Source organism: Sus scrofa, chromosome 2 (genome assembly GCF_000003025.6).
Source record: "Sus scrofa isolate TJ Tabasco breed Duroc chromosome 2, Sscrofa11.1, whole genome shotgun sequence".
Taxonomy (NCBI): Eukaryota; Metazoa; Chordata; class Mammalia; order Artiodactyla; family Suidae; genus Sus; species Sus scrofa.
Window position 1 is genome coordinate 87,481,752 of NC_010444.4, and position 18,088 is coordinate 87,499,839.

The 18,088-nt window shown below is 50.0% G+C and overlaps 1 protein-coding gene across 14 annotated transcripts in view; it reads right to left on the minus strand.

Annotated features, from left to right (window-relative positions):
• Window positions 1-16,935, minus strand: part of LHFPL2 (lipoma HMGIC fusion partner-like 2) — a 177,568-nt gene extending 160,633 nt beyond the window's left edge. For 3 of the 14 annotated variants that reach the window (XM_021079479.1, XM_021079489.1, XM_021079478.1), the window contains exons 1-2: window positions 9,042-9,103; window positions 1,552-1,630 (exon numbers count right to left, since the gene is read on the minus strand). The gene's annotated coding sequence lies outside the window, so the exon portion shown is untranslated. 14 annotated transcript variants of the gene reach the window in all.

Below are 18,088 nucleotides of genomic sequence, written 5' to 3' on the forward strand. Positions count from 1 at the left end.
GATGGCTTTTCCAGGTGGCACTAGGAGGCTGGTACCTCTCCTAGGTTGGGGAAAGCACACAGGGAAACCAGAAGCCAAGTTCCTTCTCTCTGCTTTCGTGCTGCACACACCCAAACAAAGCAACTGGAAAGGCTGCACACTGAGCATTGTTTCTGTGGAGGCAGGAGCAAAGCTCAGAACCACATTCGACCCTGTGAAAGTGGCCAGTGGCTGGAGGGAAGTACCATCGGCCCACCTCCACCCTGGCTTCTGTGAACTCAGCCACTTGCCACTTCTCGAAAGGACCTAGGCCCCTTTCTGGCTCCAAGATTCCGAAGACCCACTGCTCTGGGGGTTGCTACTCTCAACACAGAGCTGGAAGCAAAACAGCCTCAAGCCAATGAGTGTGTCTCTCAAAGATCCCGGCATACTCAGTCTATGGGGAAAGGGAAATGCACAATGTAAAAGCGTTTTATTAAAATTATTTAAACCTAGACTGTTTTTAAAACAAATGCCTGAGCCACTTAGAAATACTTTTATTTCCTCTGGGTTGTAAACTGGTCAAGTTTACATATTGTTTGCTCTCTTCCTGCCTATACATTTAGTAACAAACTACAGAAAAGACCCTTGAAAGTACAGTCTTTGCCTACATATTCAGCTACGCGTTCAATCTGCCTGGGGCACCCAGGGCTGGCGGACAGGTGTCTCTCCCAGGGCGGCCAAGGGGGCTGGCAGCTCGGGCAGGGGGCTGGCAGTTAGCACATTACTGACAGTGACACAAAGACGCCTGACTTCTTATCCTTTTCAACAGGGTAAGAATCTAAACTCCCGCTGACTTAACATATTACGGTAAATTCTCAATTACCCGTGGTAATGTGCGCAAACAGCCATGTAATTAATCCAAAAAGGCACTCTACACATCAGTTCATTGGCTTAGGAATACATTACCATATTTTGTGGCTGTGCTTCAGTTTGGTTTACTAGAGCATTTTTTTTTTCTCATACGAACATTCACTCGTGTACTGAAAGCCAGTTCCATGCCAGGAACCAGGCAAGGTCAGAGATAGTAGCAAAAAGAACTCACAGATGAGCAGAAAGCCGTGTACAAGCAAGAGAGTACGGCTGACCGAGGGCACGTGCAACATGCTGTGTGAGCAGAGAGGCAGCATTCGTGTTGCAAAAGGGCCGTGCTCCGAACACCCTCTCCTTCAGCAGCTGGTAAATAGCAAGTGAAACTTGGGCTGAGTCTTCAATGAGGAAAAGGAATTCTCAAGCACCCACTCAGACGGAAAGGAGAAGAGGGCCCCGCACAAAGGAAAGCGTGCTGGGTGCTGAGGAGGCCAGCAACGAACACCCAGGAGAAAGCAGGCAAGTCAGTGATCACCTTTGCAGAATAACTCAAAGGGGCAGGGGACCAACTGGACCCCTTCTTAAAGGAGCTGCCAGCTGACATTTAAGGACTGTCTCCTTTAATGCAGAACTTGAAGTGGTTATCAGACTGTAGGACATGGCTAGGGTTTTCCCACAACCAGCCTGCGCATGAGCAGGTCCAGGAAGCCACCAACCCTTTACCTGTTCGAGGAGGAGCTCCTTGATGAGAGGTGAAATCCACAGGCCAGCTGTGAACTCAAGAGTCTGCTTCCCCGTGTTCCTGAAACACAACAGGACAGGACCACTTTTGTTAACCTGAAATAGGAGTCTTTCAACAGCCCCAGTGACACCTGCAGACCACACTTAAAGTTCCTTGGCCTCAGAGCAGAAAACTTGACCTGGGTCACTTGGGTAAGGAGTTGGAGCAAAGGGATGCGGGTGAGAATCCCAGTGTCTTCACTCAGCGGCAGGGGAACAGTAAGCCAGGCGTGTCATCTCCCTCCCCACCGGGCAGCCTCCATCTCACAGAATGATTAAGAAGGCTTTCAATATGCAGGCCCTATGCCAAGGCTGGACCTTCGGGGGGACCATGGCACGTGTTCCCCACCCTCAGGGAGCTGACAGTCCACAGAGACAGGGAAGTAAACAGGCGGTCATCATGACTATGATGCTGCCAACAGAATCTGACATGAGAAAAATACACTGAAGTGACATGGAGCCTTTGCAGAGGCACCAGCTGACCCCGGAGAGGGCAAAGGGAAGGGGCAGACCTCCCAGAGCAGGTGATGGTGAAGCTGAGGACTGACAAGCACGAGTTGGCCAGATTAAGATGGCAAGCCAAGAGCATGCCAGGCAGGGAGAGGAGCCAACTGGGTGCCCAGGAGGCAACGGCATAGTGAGTTCACAAGCAAAAGGAGTATTTCAGAGGCTAAGAGGGAGACTGGCATTTTAGGAGTATTTGGACTTTTTCTTGAGGCCAATGGCCAGCGCATGCAGGGCCTCCTGCAGGACAGTGGCACTGAGCTACTGAGCTATGGCACAGCTCAGAAAGCTTTCCACGCATCCGAGAAAGGACTGGAAGGAGGTGAGGGATGCCCCGCTCGGCTGCCCCAAATGCCACGTCCCTGGTTAGTTATGGAGAGGACCAGGAGAGAAGGCAAAGGAGACAGAGTCCAGGCAACCTCCAGTGAACCACTGCTTTTCAACTACAGGTTCCTCCCTCAGGGCACCCCCTTGGGAGCAGAGCCTGCCTGCCCCAGCACACCCTCCAGAGGGTGGGGAAAGCCTGGTATCACAGTGGTTCTCCACACGGGCTCCCCAGATGAGCAACGGCAGCATCACCAGGGAACGTGCTGGACATGCAAATTCTTGGCCCACCCCAGACCTGGTGACTCAGAAACTCCAGGCGCGGTGCCCAGGCAGTGTGTGTGTGTGTGTGAACAAGCCTCCAGGTGACTCTGATGCTCCCCAAAGGCAGTAAGAACTCAGTGGGAGCAGTGCCAGGACCACGGGTACCGAGTATAGAACTAGCCCGGCCTGATAGCCCAACCGCGCCACCACGCTCAAGGCTGCACACTCCACACAGCCTGTGATGCCCATTTGTGCTTAAAAGCAAACAGACAAAGCTGGTTTTTGTCAATGTCTGGCATTGTTCAGAGCCCTGCAGAGCCCCGCGGACCACGGAGAAGAATACATGGGCGCACCTGAGAGGGGGGAGACATGATGCTTCGGGAGAATGTCATTTCCCTAAGCAACACCCGATCCTCTTCTTCAGCCCTCGTTTGTTTCAGGATAGACAAAGCAAACTCCAGCTTCAGGAACAGCCAAGCTCACCTCTCCTTTGAGACAAGGTCTCTCCTCCCACCTAGAAACAGAATCTGACCGCTCCAGAAAAGAAACAGTGAAGCCACCTGGAAGGCTCGCCTGGTTTCATCCAAGGGTCAGATTTCTCTCTGTGGATGCAATGCCAACTGTGTGCTTACTGAGACCCCAGGCCCAGGAGCCACAGAGTAACTCCGGGTTGAGAAGGGATCAGTTCAGCTGCCTTTCTCTTTGAATACCTATCTTCTCTAAGAAAGAAAAAATGACCCCTCCCCGCAAAGAGCAGGGGTCGATAAAGTCAGCAGATTCTCACATTTTTATGTTTCTATAGCTCTTGCTTTGCCTTATAAAAGGCCCCTGGATGGGATCCAAAACATTAGAACAGTGATCAGATCAACCCAGATCACAGTGGCAAACCGCATGTCCCAACTGCAGTCAGTTTCTGGGGTGTGAGGCCAAGGCCACATTGAGGGCAGCTGAGCTGAGGGACCTCGTAACAGGTCAAGGGATCACGTGAGGTGCAGGGGCAGTGAAGACACCATGCTCCCAGCGCACAGGGAATGCCGCAGAAAATCCCACTGCCTTCTCTGTACTGTACCCTATGTCTGCACACCCCAGCTCTCCAGCCTCCTCACTCGCCCCTGAGCATGTGGTCCCCACATCTGTAAGGACCTTCTACACGTCCCAAGGGGCCTCTTCATCCTGCTCTTCACACCTTGCTGGCCACACTGACGATAACGGCTGTATCTCCCCCCCAGATTGCAAGCTCCTTGAGGAACTTACTAAGTGCTCACTGAATAAGTGGCTAAACACAGATTCATCCCCTCACCTTCTCTAGGCCAATGACTTGGCCAAGGCCACAAGGTAAGCTAAGGGTCACCCGAGGGGAGGCTGTACAGATGATTCTCAATTCTTTCTGAAGGCTGTGTTCCCATCTTTCCCGAGCACCTGTAAACCATCTCTTGCAGACAAAGACATCTTACTTGTGGTAAGAAGTGGACATCTTGTGTGTGTTTTAGTTTGAGGCCTTGCCTAAGAGCATGGAGGACATTTTGGGAATCTTAGAATCTGGGGCCCTAAGTCCAATCTAAGGACAGAGCAGGGACTCTGCGGGGAGCAAGTCAGGAAATGGCCATGGGTCGGGGAGTGGGTCGGTCTTCATAAAAGTTTCCAGAGCTCTGGTCCCTGGGATGGACTTGTGTGTAACCTCTGTTCATCTGGACTGACCTGGGCAGCAGTGGCACAAAGACTCTCCCTACCATCTCTATGCTGTTCTGAAAATGTGCTAGGCCACTCAGACATGTTTCAGCCTGGCATCGGCATGGCCAACTTGAGGGTTTGTTTTAGGCAGCCAGAAGCTGAGAAGTCCCCAAAATCGTAAATACTTTTTGCAGGGATGAGAGAGAACACAGACACTAGAGCACTTTCTAGGTGACGTGGGGTCACAGAGGAGGGAACCTCCTTGAAACCACCTGGGTACAGCCTGTCAGTGGAGGAGGGAACGTTTCAGCTGCTGGCCACGTTCTCCTGATAGGCAGGTACAGAAGCTGGACCATTTCCTGAGCTTCTCTCTCAAAATGATTAAAAACAGAGCAAAGTAATCCCAAGCATGACTACAGTGCTTAATCTGAACTTTCATATCTAGATCACACCTGGTTTTTCATTACAACTGGGTAGGTATATGCGAGATGGCTTTGTCTATTTACTTATTTATTTGGCTGCATCCACGGCATATGGAAGTTCCCAGGCCAGGGATGCAATCCAAGCCACAGATGCAACCTGCGCCACAGCTATGGCTATATCAGATGCTTAACCCACTGCACCAGGACAGGGATCGAAACTGCACCTCCCCGGTGACCCAAAGCACTGTGGTTGGATCCTCAACCCCCTGTGGCACAGTGGAAACTCTGAGATGGCCATATTTAGACAGAGAAAAGTACCCCAGATGCATCATCAAAAATATCAAAGCCCCTATTACACCACACGCACACACATACACGTTAAGTGAATGAGAATTAGTTCTGCCCAGTGTCCTCCCTGGTATCCTGGGCTCCTCCAGACACCTGAGCTGCCCTAGACACCTGGTGCCTACAGTGGCCCTGCCCCCAGCCCTGCCCTCCTCTCACAATGCCCACACTTCACCCCATCAGAGTCTACCTTCTTCACACCCTGATCTTAACTGGTATTTCTATGAAATTATTTCTGTGAAGATCTAAATAACTAAGGTATGACCTGTTCTATGGAGGCTTACATGCTGAGTAAGACGTTTAAAGAGAAACATTTTACCCACAGTCCTCCACTGGTAAAAATTTTAGGCACAACAATAAGTGAATTCTGGTTTGGGGGTACAGAGTCCCTTCCACACTCCTCCCATCCCATCGCACGGACCACTTCCAGCTTCATCTGTATCATAAGCTGCCCCTGCCCCTCAGGTGGAGGCAAAACGAATCCTGCATTTGTAGAAATGGAGGTTAATGTTGATACGATGATGTCCAAAGTCCGACGCCTCAGTCTGTCCATTTACCTACAGAAGAACCAAACTGTCTATGGAGGAGGAGGGACTGTTCTCCACCCACTTCTGGTCCACACTCACTCAGGAAGGGGCCGTGCTCATATTATCTCCAGTGTCTGAACCCAAGTAAGGAAGAGAGTGGGAGAAGTCAGCCTCAAGGCATTCCTCTCCCTGCAGAGGCCCACAGCGCACAGCCTGCTATCTCCAAGAACATCCCAGGGCACTTATAATCAGTGTCTGTAAAACCTCCCTAAAAATAACAGCGTCAGGGCTGATTCTTAGACTGCTGACAAAGGACTCTCTGATTCGGTCCCTTCCAAGATAAGAAAGAGCCGAACTGTAAGAATAAAGCATGTGTTAAGATAAAAACCAGAGTGGGTCCAATGGGACAAAAGACAGCCTTTCACAAGTAAGTATCCAAGAGGCCAAGAAAAGAACAAAGAAGGGGACCGCTGAGTCGTGGCCAACATCACAGGCTCATCGAAGATAGATGGGTTTCTCAACGGATGTTTCTCAAAAAAAAAAAAAAAAAAAAAAAAAAAAAAAAAAAAAAAAAAAAACTGGTGTTTCTAGAGCCAGCTTGATTACAACAAACATTTAGACACTTTATTTAAAAAATTCAGATTCCTGGGACCCACACCCACCCTATGAGGTCAGAACTCTAGGGCAAGGTCTGAGAACACACATACCTAGCCAGCACCCAGTGGAGTGTCAGGGGTGTTCCAGAAACAATGTTCCAATGGAAACAATAGGTAACTTTTTAAAACACTGTAGTCACTTAACTCCAAAGTGATAGGGCATGCAAGAAAAGGCAGGTTTAACTGGGGGTTGTCAGAGCCCTCTTCCTCCAGTTCAAATTGTGGAATATAAGCATCTTGTCATGAGGAAAACAATTTAATTCAAAAGTAGTAAAAACAAAGCCTCTCCCTGCAGCTTAACCATATTCTGCCTGGAAGACCACCCAGGACCCCCATCCCTGCCCAGCTGCTCCTCGTGGCTGTCACAAGTCCAAATGGAAGTGACACACCTAAGAACCCTCAGTGTCATCCCAATAAAGACCAGCCTCAGGTAGCCGGCCGCACACTCCAAGTCAGACCCACAGGGACCCTCCTGGTTTCAGCTTTTACAGGTCTCAGCCTCCGGCTGACCACTCCGTAGCCTCAGGTCCCCGTTTTATGTGAGGTGCTACTGCTCGAAATGTGCTCCCCAGAACCAGCAGCACCAATGTCACCGGGAGCCGGTCAGAAATGCAGAATCCCAGGCCCCACCCAGGCCTCACCCAGGCCTGCTTCTCCAGAAGCTGCGACGGAAGATTTCAGACCATTCCTGTGTACATTCAGGTTTGAGAAGCCTTGTTTTTTGGTTTTTTGGTTTTTTTCTTTGCCATTTCTTGGGCTGCTCCCGCAGCATATGGAGGTTCCCAGGCTAGGGGTCTAATTGGAGCTGTAGCCACCGGCTTACACCACAGCCACAGCAACGTGGGATCCGAGCCGCGTCGGTGACCTACAGCACAGCTCACGGCAACAACGGATCCTTAACCCACTGAGCAAGGCCAGGGATTGAACCTGCAACTTCATGGTTCCTAGTTGGATGCATTAACCACTGCGCCACGACGGGAACTCCCCAAGAAGCCTTGCTTTAAAGCATGGAGAGTGCCACCACTGGGAGACTTTTACCTCCACCTGGGTCACCAGTGCACCCCTTTGGGCTCCAGACTCTAAGAGGCCCTCTCCCCCTACAATCCTTATGCAGGTCTCCTCAGTCTTGCTTTGTCTTGGAGCCAAATCACCATCAGCAGGACCCAAAGACGGCCGGAAGATCCAAAGTCCAACCTGAGGGAGTCAAAAGGACGTGGTAAGTACTGATCTCATCTCTTACATTCTCTTCTGGCTCCTCCCTCTCGAGGCAGGAATACCGACCACGTGACCGCAGACACGTAGGGACAATCCAAAGTCAAACAACACTACAGCACGCTAGCTCTCCAGCACAACGTTAATGAGGTCGAGGTCACAACTATGATTAGCTTCCTCTGTATCTTGGCACAGACTCCAACCCTCTGCCCTCTGGCCGGCTACAAAGGCTGACGTGCCCTCAGTTAGCAAGAGGAGGATGACTCAGGGAGGATGAACAGAGCAGCAGGAGAGCCTGGAGGAAGGGTGAGCAGAATAGAGCACTCAGCCCGGAGGGATGGCTGATATGACAGAGGATCAGGTGAGACTTCACCATCACCCCAGCAGGCTGGACGACACACGACAGAAAGAGAAAGCTCAAGTTTGACAAGAAGAAATGGGAAGTCCTCTGGCTGCGGTCCTAAAAATCAAATGCACACATGAGCTATAGGAAATCTAACTTGACGGCAGTTCTTGTTTTAAAATGTTTACTAAAAAAAAAAAAAAAAAAAAAAAAAAAAAGGCAAGTTTTGTTGACTAATGTAGTTGCTATGAAAGCTAATAAACTACAGTTCCATGAGTCTAGTTTTCAGACCAAGGAGAGCAGTGGTTCCTGGGTACATAGCTGATCAGACTATCCTAAATGGTCCCCTGGCCACGCAGGTGTACATACAACCTGTCCCACCACTTTATCACCATCACCACTTGGGTTATTACGCAGAATGCCCTCTGTACCCGGTTACAGCTTCTTTTGGCTTTGGATTATAGCTTCAACATTCCCCATATCAGCTAAGCTCCCTTTGATGCTGCTCTTTCTTTACTAATCAAGAAAAGAACGAGACAAGACAAACTGGAAAAAGCATTAAAAAAAAAAAAAAAAAAAAAAGAGTTCCCGTGGGGCTCAGCAGGTTATGAATCCTACTAGTATCAATGACAATGTGGGTTCGATTGTTGGCCCAGCTCAGTGGGTTAAGGATCCAGCGTTGCTGTGACTGTGGTGGAGGCTGACAGCTGTAGCTCTGGTTGTACCCCTAGCCTAGGCGGCCCTAAAAAAAGCAAAAAAAAAAAAAAAAAAAAAAAAAGGACAAAAAAAAGACAAAACAACTTAAGCAACCCACTGACCAAAAGGATTCAGATCTGAAAGACCTAGTCACCTACGCAAGCCAGCACATTAGGCTACGTATTATAGCACGGATTTGTGCAGAATCAGTAATTAGGGTTGGTAAATTATGAACTTTCAGTACGGAAAAACCTTGAAACGGCTATTGTAAGAACGAACAAATGATAGGGTCAATACCTGTTTAGACATACTTCCCTACGTAGAATCATCTTCTAGGAATGGACAGTTAGTCATTTAAAAAAACTAGATGTGATTTTAGATTGTTTTCAAGTTGCGAGCCACATTTTCCTTAAGGGTACATTTCATATAATAAATGGTAGCCATTTATAAACACGAAAGGACCGCTTACTCTTAAGTTTGTAGTTGCCTGGCAGGCCAGTCTATTATTTTCAATCTCAGAAAACGTGATCCCTATGGGGTGAGAGAAAAGTTAGAAATTTTTAAGAGGTTAATTCATCCTGAGCACTACATGTGTCGTGCACAACTTGCGTGAAGATTAAATGAGGCTACTGTCAATGCAGTTACAGGCGTCTTAAACAACTGGCTAACTGCCTCGAAACTGGAAAACAACATGTGAAATTCAGCCCAAATGCAGCCTGGCCCAGGAGAAAGGAAGTTTGAACTCCAGGTGCCCTTGACAACACCGCTCAGTGTAGAAAGAAAGAAAATGCTGAACAATAGAATCAGTAGAGGAAAGAGAGTCCCTCTAATTTTCCGGGTATGTGGGAGGTTGCTGCTAAAGGGATATTTAAAATCTCACTGCTAGTTCGGGTTCCACTGGAACAACTGAAAACAAGGAAAAAAAATCTCCCGGGTCAGTAGAGTATATTTATATATAGGTAGATTTAACTCCGTACCTATCAGTCAGATGTTTACGCATTTAGATAGAGATGTGAAATGCCTCTCACATCACACTTATGATGTTTGTGAAAACATACAAAGAGCACCCACGGGAAGGATTGGGTTTTTCCCTACTGTTGGGAAGAAGCTGCCCCATTCCAGCTCTGGGGCACTGCCCCCAGTCCTGGTTGCATCCCTCCATGACTATATTACAATAAATGGGAATTTCACGTCTTTTTAAAGACAGAGACCTGCTTTACCATGGATGCAGCACAGATGTGAGGATGCATACAGTTTTGTTACCCACAGAGTTCTGCACAAAAAAGAACAAAAGAAAACACCAATGACTGTTTTGGTCTCATTTTTAAAATAACCTGCTACTTTTTAAGGATTTCCCGTCACGGCTTAGCGGTGAATGAACCCAACCAGCATTCACGAGGATGCAGGTTCGATTCCTGGCCTTGCTCAGTGGGTTAAAGATCTGGTGCTGCTGTGGCTGGGGCGTAGACCAGCAGCTACAGCTCCGATTGGACCCCTAGCCTGGGCACCTCCACATGCCGTGTTTGCGGCCCTAAAAAGACAAAAATAAATAAATAAAATAAAACCTGCTGCTTTTTAAAAATCTGAGAAACAGAAAAATAAAGACATCATCCCTTATAACCCTACAAGTCCAAGATGACCAGTCAGAATGTTCGCTTACATCCTTCCGGTGAGTCTAGGCTACCAGTTTTCCTTTCAGTGGCAGCCCAGTTGAGGAGGCAGGGCAAGGTGCTTACACAGACAGACCAATAACCCACTGGCCATACCCTATAGACACAGCAGCAAGACGAGGTGCAGTTGTGCACAAATCAAACAGCATGCCTGCCCTTCAACTGACATTCACTGGGCCCTACTTTGTACATATTTATTTATTCCACAAATGAACGAAATTCAAATTAATAGCCCCCTAAAAGCCAGGTGGTAACACTGTCCCTGGTGGACGTGAAAACACAAGGTAGTTCTAGTACAAGTTTTCAAGGTGCCTATGAATTCATTTCCTAGACAGAGCCCTCCTCCTGGCATGCAGTGGCCACCTTCTTGCTATATCCTCCTATAGAAACCAGGGGAAGAAAATAAATGCTAGGAAAAAGGGTGTGTGTTACAGTAGGAGATAAAGACCTGGTGACAGAGAACTGGTGTGTAGCTGCCCACCAGCAATCCAGGGGTCCCTGCGAGTCTGTGTACTTTTAGGATGAAAGACATCCAGCCCACGACGGAATATTCTTAAGGTTCATCAACAGTGACCGCTTTAAAAGGCTACACATTTGCTGTTCTAACAGCCTCGCTTCAGACATCAACCTGGGCTGCAAATCCTCAAAATAGTAGCCTTCTGCAATCAAAGGCCAAGCAACCTGGTTACACCATGCTGAACTATTCTCTATCCTTCAAGAAGACAAGAAGAGGCCTGCTGTTATTGCTCATGTCACCTCCGTCAGTGTTAAACACTGTTTGTTATGAACCCACTAAAACCTTCAATATCCTTCATTCAAATACCAGAACTGGGTCTAGTATTTTAGAAACCCTGGGAAGACTTCTGAAAGTTAGTTTGGTTGCACTGTCCTAAATGGAACCTCAAAAGTTCATCCCAGGTAAACACCTTGGAAGTTTTAATTCTGACTCCAATATTTAAATCGGGTCTATAATACCATTCAGTCAATAAATGTAGTACTGGATCCAAATCAGAACCCAGAAAAGAAAAAGTCAAAATACACTGAGGTTCTCCTTTTCTATCTGCCAGATCTCTAAGTCAGAGTTGGGTGTTTCCCTTGACCTAGTGTATAGTATTACGGTTAAGCTAAGAAAACATACAGATAGCACACGTCTTTAGCTGTGGTGCGTATTTTGCGGATACACACAAAAGCAGTTTCCATTCTCAGCAAGTGAAGGTCATCCTTCCATTTTCTTAAAATATATACCTGTTTATTAGTCAGCTCAGGCTGCTCCAATAAAATCCCGTTAAACAACCAACATTTAGTTCTCACCGTGTCCAGAGGCTGCAGTCCAAGATCAAGGTGCTCTCAGAGCTGGTTCTCGGTGAGGGCCCTCCTCCTGGCTTGCAGATGGTCCCCGTGGTGGAGAGAGGATGCTCCAGACTCTGTCCCTCTCTGTAGAAGGTCACTAACCCCATCATGGGGCTCCATCCTCATGACCTCATCTAAGCTGAATTACCTCCCAAAGGTGCCACCTCCAAATACCATCACAATGACCATTAGGGTTTCTCCATAAGAATTTTGGGAAGAATACAGTAGGTCTAGAACACAGTGTGTGTGTGTGGGGGGGGTAATCAATTTTATCAGTTGTACATCCTACCTATTAAATACATGCAAAACCATTCTACGTATACTCCTCTAAACCATCTCAGTTCAAAACAACATAAACAGACCTCATCAAGTCTGCAAAATAACACCAGGGAAGAGTCTGGTCAGAGGCTTGATTACCCACCCCCCTGTTAGGTCTGTTGAAAGGATGCAAGAGAAAAATTCAGTTAAAGAACACAGATGACACTCACCCTGAATGCTATTCAGGAAACCCTGAGAGACCAGCCAACTCCCTGCCATACTGTAAAAATAACTCCATCACTCATCTGCCGCTCCAGACCTCTCGGCCTGCCTGTGGATCTAACTCTGCTGGGCAGCTCTCCCTGGAAGGCTCACAACTCAGTTTTGGATTCAAATGAACTCATCTCGAACAGGTTCCCCACAGCTGCTCTCCCCAGTGAATGGTGCCTTGACTGGCACCTGTCACCCTGGACTCCCTCTTACTAAGAGCCCACCCCTGGGAGATGACTGAGGAAGTGTGGTCAGTCTCTTGGCCTCCCTCCGCCTCACAAAGTCCCACCGGGGCTCCTGCACTAGCCTCCCAGCCCCACCTGTTGTCCCCGGACTGGCCTCTCTGTCACCTAGCCCACCTAGAGTTCCTTCAAAAGCACAGTATGATCACATCAACCACCAGCTGCTAACTCTCCATCTTCCACGCAGCTTTTGAGATCAAGCTCAGACTCCTCAGCTCAGCACCCAGGACCCCACACCCTCAGGTACTTCCCTGCACAACTCTGCCTCTAGTCCAAACAACCTCTCTCAGTGCTCTGAGGACCTTAAACCACTTCAGGCTTCTAGACTCCAAACATATGTATTCTTACTGCATCAATTATTACTGGAAACTTTAAAAAACAAAACAAAATAAAACAAAAAAAGCCACTTTCCATTGTGGCTCAGCGGTAACAAACCCAACTAGTATCCATGAGAGCATGGGTTCGATTCCTGACCTCAGTAAGTGGGTTAAGGATCCATCGTCCCTGTGAGCTGTGGTGTAGGTCACAGATGCAGCTCAGATCTGGTGTTGCTGTGGCTGTGATGTAGGCTGGCAGCTGTAGCTCTGATTCAATCCCTAGCCTGGAACTTCCATAGGCCGCACCTGGGGCCCTAAAAGCAAACAAACAAACCAAAAACCTTAAAGTACATGAGGGACCAAGCATCCACTTTCCTTTATTCTCTTGGTCCTGCCTTCTACAGTAAGAGTCAAGTTCTTTCAAGTGCCAGACCCGACTCTTCCCTAGTCACAATCTGTGTTTTATAAGCTGATGATCAGACCTGACCTTTGATTCATTCTTTGCCTTTCTAAGGCTGACAAGTCTCACTTTTGAGAAAAACTGCTGTTTGTTCTCCTGGCACGTAGCCTGGTGATTCTATTCAAACAGGACAGAGACTTTATTATGAAGCACAGAAAGAAATGCCCCCCCCACCCCGCTTCTCCTGATGGAGGACCCACAGGACCCCCAGCCAGATCACCTCCCTCCAAGTTGGTGACCTCTGGAAGGGAAGCGCGCCCCACCATACTGCTTTCCCAGTGCAGGCTCTTCCAAACCAAAAAAGAGGAGCTTCTTGGATTTATGGAGGTCTTCCTACACAGACTTTATTTCTCTAGAATGTGTGCCCTGTGAGTGGAGAGGCCTGCTCTGGTTCTTGCTATGTTACTAGAAGCCAGAAGAGAGCCTGGCCCAAGGGAGAGGCTCCACAGGTATTTTCTGAATGACTGGAGAAAAGAATGAATGAATGAGTAAACAGGCATTCCTCCCCAATTAGAAAAGCGACATACAGCATAGCTGCCAGCTCTAAAACTACTGTTGTGCTAAAGATGCCCTTTATTCGCTGTGCAACGAGCTACAATCTTAGGAAAAGGTGGGCAAGGTACCATGAACCCCAAGACATACTTTAAAGGTGCTTTTTGAAATAAATTCTAGCGATCAGATATTTGCTTGCTGTTTGTATCTTTCTAAGAGCAGTAAACACTGAGTAAAATATTGCTTTTAGAATTTCCAAGAGAGACACCAGGTCCACCACTCAAGTTTCTTTTTCTCGCACATAAGATGTGGATATTGTCTTTGGTGGGGCCTGGAACCTGAGAAGCTGCCATGGGAAGGGTAGAGCCAGGCCTGGAATTGCAGGCCACACCTGTGCTCCAGCCCCGAGATCCACATGGACCCTGCACTCCTCATTCCCTGCAACTGGAGTCCCAGAAAAGACTGACCAGAAGGAGCCAAAAGGATGCAGCCCGCTGGTTCTAGAAAGATCCAGCGTTTCTGGGTGTAGGCTGCTGGGGGCACAGCGAGAACCTCAACTCGGGGTCTGCAAGAAGTGGACCGAAAATCAGCTGCAGCTCACTCTAAAATCAGCCATCCCTGCAGTCCAGCTTTTTGAAGGGCCCTGCTTTTTCCTGGGCATCTGAAATACCTGACAACCATCATTAACATTTTCTACACACTGACTCAGCGCGAGGCACCACCCTAAGTTCTACACAAAAGTACATAATCATAGTCAAACGTCAAGGTGGTTCTTTGACGTGAACTTTTATCACCACTGTTTTATAGACACAGAAACCAAAGCTGCGGGAAATTCAATGACTTGTCCAAGTCTCAGGGAGTAAGTGACCTATCTAGGAACCCGCCAGGCCTAATTTAGGTCTCCTACATTTCGATTGCCTACTTTGCCAATTCTTTGTGATAAAGAAGTTGAGAAACAGTACACACTGTCCATTAACAATGTGTACTCCTTCTATCTCCTGTGGTCTTTTACTTCCTGACCAGCTCAAGTAACTACAATGCAGAAAAGTCTCTATTACTCCTAAGTCTACACATCTGAGCCCATCCACAAGGATGAACAGCAGAGATTGCCTTTTTCCAGAAGGCACCGCTCTGCTCCACTCCACAAAGATCTGTATTCTTTCCTATAGACAAATTACTGGTTCATGTATCATGACTCAAATTATATTATATTTAAAAATGCTCATTTGCAGTGTAATTTTTCTTCCTAATAGGACTGCTCGGAAGACAAATGGTTCCTCCTCCCCAGCCCCATCATCTCCTGCAACACATCACGTCTTTTTTCCCCCCAGCATAAAATGTTTGCTTCACCCTTTGCCAACACACCACAACAGGCCACACTAACTGCTCTCCCTGCGACCACTTCGGAAAGATACTATTTTAACAGTGTTTTATCTGGTATTACCTCAAACTCTTCAAATATTATTTCATCAGAATCAGATCGCTGACAAAGAGGAATAACAAGTCTATCACAGTTTGACAGCAAAAAAAAAAAAAAAAAAAAAAAAAAGAAATGAGAATCTTGGGCTTTATTTCTTTTCCCCATCTTTCATCTCCCCACCAGCATGTGTTCCCTATCACTTACATTTGAAAAGAGTAAGTTGTTTCTTAAAGAGAACCGGCAGGAATGAGTCAGGAATACCCAGGAAAGAACAATACCAAAGAAATTGGCATCCGTCATCGCTTAAACCTGGCGCAGGTGGAGCTCTCTCAGGTGAGCAGGTGAAGCAAAAGCAACGTGCGGAGCAGAAACGTCACTTGGAACTCGATTACTCAGATTTAACTCTGCCAAGCAGGCTCGAACAGCTCCCCTCCCCCTCCAGCTCCCACCACTCCCACCCCCCCCCCCGCTCCCACACACACTAATCTATAGGGGCCGCTTAGCGATTTCAGGCAGAAGTTCTACTTCACATGTGGGTCAGTGATGGCAACCTACATGCAGGCACACAATCACAGTAGAGAAACCGGGAAATACAGGAAATGGCCCCGGTGGGGTGGGGGTGGGGGTGGGGGATGAGATTGGTCTTTTCTCCCATTTGCTCCCTTTGATGAAACAGCGCACCGGTTCTCAGAGCTCAGAACCCTTCCGAAACAGCAGGAAGAGAGAACAAGATTGAAGAAAATTCGTTCGTTCTTCCGAGTTCAAAGAACACCGCTGAATGAAAAGGGGAAAGAGACACACACACAATTTTGTGCCTGAAAACATCCAGAAATCCAGAGAGAGTCTTTCCCAGCCCTTCACTCCAAACCATCGGCTCAACCCACCCAGCCCAGATGTGGTCTTCCCCACTCCACGCCCTCCTCCTCCTCCTCCTCCTGCAGCCCGCACCCGCAATCCCTGCTCTGCCCACAAAAATGCAGCCCAGATCTGAGAAGCAGCTGACGTCTGTGGCCGGCGTGACCCACACGCCACAGACCAGGCCCGCGGGGGCGACCACGGGGCGGCCCCCGGGCGCGGTACGAGGCGCGCCAAGCCTGGAGCCGAGAAGCGCCCAGGACCCGCGCGCCGGGCAAACCCCGCCGGCGCCGGCGACAGAGCTGGGCTCGCGCCGGCTTCCCGACACCTCGCCGTTCCAGACACAACTTTTTCCACTTCTGCTGCGGGCAACCTCGGCGGCCAAAGCCGAAGCGGCGTTCCCTCTGTTTCCAGTACGCAGCACCCGTCCCGCCTGCACCGTCCCGGCCGGGTCCTCCCTCCCCGCTGGCTCCGTGGGCGCCGGGAAGAAGTTCGCGCTCCGGCCGCGGCGCACTCAGCCCGGGCTCCACCGGCCGCGACGGCTCCGCGAGCACCGCGCCGGGTGCCCCCCTGGGCCGGGGCTCCTCGCTTTCCCTCCACAGCGCGCTCTGGCTCCGCGACTCCAACTCACCCGGCCCCCGGCTCGGCGGCCCCGGCTCCGAGCGCGCAGTCTTCCCCAAGCCGGGGCTTTCCGTTACGCCTCCTCGCAGACACCTCTCTAGCTGGCCCCGCCGTCCGCTCGGGGAAGGAGGAGGAGGGAGAGGAGAGGGGAGGAGGCAGCGAGAGGAGGGGGCGAGGGAGGGAGGGGAGAGGGTCCCCGGGCGGGGGAGGAGGAGGAGGAAGCAGAGGAAGAGGAGGCGAGGCGAGAGCGCCGACCTCGGCCGCCGCCGGGGCTAGCAAGCAGCGAGGGGAAAGAGGGGCGGGGGCAGAGAAAGAAAGAGGCTGCCGAGCCTCCCTGCCCAGGACCCGGCCCCGCGCGGCTGCCCAGTCACCATCGCCGCCGCGTCCCGCTCTCGGCCGGCGTCCGGGGGGAGGGGTCGGGGCCCGGGGCTCTCCCGGCGCGGCGCGTGGGGCGGGGCGGCCGGCCGGGGGCGAGGCGTGGGCGGGCGGACGAGGCCCAGCCTCCGGGGGGAGTGTCCTGCCCGGCCGGGAGGGTGTGGGCGAAAGGGGATCCCCGAGAGGAGGGGCGGAGGCCCGGGGCCTTGGGAGCCGGTCACTGCGCCCGCGGGGCGGCGGCGGTGTCTCCCGGAATCCTGCGAGGGGTCCCCCGCGCTGCGCCGGAGAACCTACCGGCGCAGTTTCGGGAAACCGTCTCTGTGGCGCGGAGAGTGTGCACTGCCCCGCCGGGCGGCGGCGAAGTCTGAGTGGGGAGTGAGAGGCCCGACTGTCTAGGCGGAGAGCCGGCCCTGGAGCGCTCGGAGCCATTCCCCAGGCGAGGCCCAAGGGAAAGAAACGTCCGTAGGCTGGTCCTGGGGAATCCAAAGCAAGAGGGTGGGCTGGGGGGGATGGGGGTACCTGGACCCCCATCCTCCTCGCCTTCCTATCCCGGAGTCAAGGCTCCGGGCGTAAATTTCCTTCCCCGGTGAGTCTCTAGGAAAAGAAACAGTGCGAACAGTCAGAAAGAATATTTCTAAACTGATTGTTTGGGGTCCTGAAACATACTCCCTTGAACTCAAAATACAGTTTCAGGGTGAATTTTGAAGGCGCTTTAGCCGATAATCTGAAAAGTCATCCTTGTCCAGAGAGGAGACTCACTCACCAACTGCTCCCCATTGCCTCCAAGGTGGGAGCAGAGACAAATGGCCACAGATTAAGGTGACAAAATTCCTTGTAATTTAAACGTAGGGACACAGCATTTAGCCAAGCAAACCCGTCTTATTTTTTTCTTGTCAAACTTGCTCCTTTCCCCAACTCCTCAGCCTCTTGTCTGCGACGCCTGTATCCGCCAGTCACCTGTATCCACTTGTCGCCACAACTCAGACCCTAGCACTCAACTGGGGGCCTCTCTTCCATTTCCAAGAGCCACCTCCATTGATTCTTCATTTTTAAAGTCTTTCCAGTTGCCCCATCCTCTTCAAACTCACTGCTACCTTCCTGCTTCTAGCTATTTAGGGACACCATAACTTCAGTGACCTCCTCCCTGGTTCCCTGCTCTGGCCTTCTTTGAACTAGCATCCAGCTG